Raw genomic sequence first — 1,253 nt, forward strand, 5'->3', positions numbered from 1 at the left:
CATCCCTACATCTAATATTATCATGTTTCTTGAACTTAATCCTCCTGCCCTCTTGAATAGTATACTCTTACAGCCTCTCTAAAGTCATATTTAGTGTTGAACTTCATTCTTACTTGGAGCTGTAGCTCACCGAATCTTGCACCATTTCTAAAGATTGAAAATTCATCTGAGTCCTCATAGCTCATCCTCAGAATTAGGAGGAGTCTTCATTTCTTTTGAATGCCAAGAAGTAGCACCATTAGATTCTACACATGGATCAAGTGCTTCATACACATTATGAATTCCTAGAGTTCCCATAAAACCCAAATCCATCTCTCCATCTAACACATCCTCAATCAAACCATCATCCGATTGCATTATTTTCTCTTTTTCCATAGCCACACTGCCACAGCAGATGCACTTCTCTTGCTATTTCTAAGTAGAGCTGCACATGGATCGGATAATATCCGCATATCCGCGGTAATTATATGCATCCGATCCGAATTTTGCGGATATTATCCGATCCGCAGAGCCATCGGATCGGATCGGATCGGATACGCACTATGGTAGGATCGGATTGCGGATTTGGCAGTGATATCCGCGGATCCGATCCGCAAATCCGCATATCCGCACATCTCATATAAATAGCATAGTTTAAGAAAATAAACCCTAATGTGATATGGATTTTAGTGTGTTGTTTTATGAATTTTATGATATCTTGTTTTTTATTTTTTATGTTGTGCTTCGACTTAGACTAATTAAACTTAAATCTTGTGTTATTATTTTTTTGTTATTCAAGAAAATTTTTATTGATAATAGTTTAGAATTAAATATGCTTAAAAAGGTGAAAAATGAATTTTTTTTTGTTGTAAAAATAGCCAAATGAAATTTGAAAACATTTTTTTTTAATTATGCGGATATGCTCGATATCCGATCCGATCTGATCCGCAAACTTGCGGATCGGATCGGATCGGATCTGGCCTGAAAAATTGCGGGTATCGTATCCAATCCTATCCGATGAATGCAATGCGGATCGGATAGAATTTTAGGCTATATCCAATCCGATCCGATCCGTGTGCAGCCCTATTTCTAAGCTCTTTATTCCTTGGTTTGGAAATATTTGCATTGTCTTCACTACTAGAGCTGTCTTCTTGCTAGGGATGTTCATGGGCTGGGTCGGGCTGGATTTAAGTAGATTCATATCCGGCCCTAAAATGACAGCGGATCTCCTTTGACCCGACCTGAAGTGATCTGAAAAAAGGGGTTAAACTGGA

Source organism: Arachis ipaensis, chromosome B10, assembly GCF_000816755.2.
Source record: "Arachis ipaensis cultivar K30076 chromosome B10, Araip1.1, whole genome shotgun sequence".
NCBI lineage: Eukaryota > Viridiplantae > Streptophyta > Magnoliopsida > Fabales > Fabaceae > Arachis > Arachis ipaensis.